The 751-nt window shown below is 30.1% G+C and overlaps 1 pseudogene; it reads left to right on the top strand.

Annotated features, from left to right (window-relative positions):
* The first annotated feature begins 624 nt into the window (after positions 1 to 624).
* The window catches only part of LOC128289133 (photosystem II CP43 reaction center protein-like), a 2,524-nt pseudogene continuing 2,397 nt past the window's right edge, over positions 625 to 751 (top strand).

Below are 751 nucleotides of genomic sequence, written 5' to 3' on the forward strand. Positions count from 1 at the left end.
CTATTTAATTTAATATTATTAAATATTGTATTAGATTGAAAAATAGGAACTGAATCTTTCTGATATACATAAAAGTAAATAGAAAAATTCAAGTGATTCTCATTAATGAAATGAAAAATAGCCTCTGGAGTTTTTTGTTTTTATATTCATCTGAAGGAAATATGAGAAAAAAACAATAAATAAAAAAATAAAATGAAGAAATATATCAGACTATAGTAATTTAATACACATGAAAAAATACATAAAAATATTGATTTTATCAATTTCACGAACAGATCCAAGAATAAGATTAGTTGATGGAGGGGGAGAGATCTGGGATCAACCAGTAGCGAGAGAAGGGATCTTCTTTTGAATTGAAAAGTTCGTTCAAAAATTCATCTATCTGATTGATGAGCCATAAGACAATTCATGGTTCAGACTAGTAAAAATAGAAAAGAATAAACGATTGAGTTCATGGATTTACCTAAGTCAGGTTATGGATAATACAAGAAAATATTTTTATATTTCGAAACCAATTAATTATAAGGGGCAGTACGAAAGTCAAATCATACACTAAAATCGATCCCCGCGCCCCCATAACATAAGTGCTCGAAATGGTTGAAATGGTTGAATAGGAGGATTGCTATGACTATAGCCCTTAGTAAATTACAAAGATAAAATGATTTATTTGATATTATGGATGACTGGTTACGTAGGACCGTTTCGTTTTGTAGGTTGGTCCGGCCTATTGCTCTTTCCTTGTGCCTATTTC

This window comes from Gossypium arboreum, unplaced genomic scaffold (assembly GCF_025698485.1).
Source record: "Gossypium arboreum isolate Shixiya-1 unplaced genomic scaffold, ASM2569848v2 Contig00474, whole genome shotgun sequence".
Taxonomy (NCBI): domain Eukaryota; kingdom Viridiplantae; phylum Streptophyta; class Magnoliopsida; order Malvales; family Malvaceae; genus Gossypium; species Gossypium arboreum.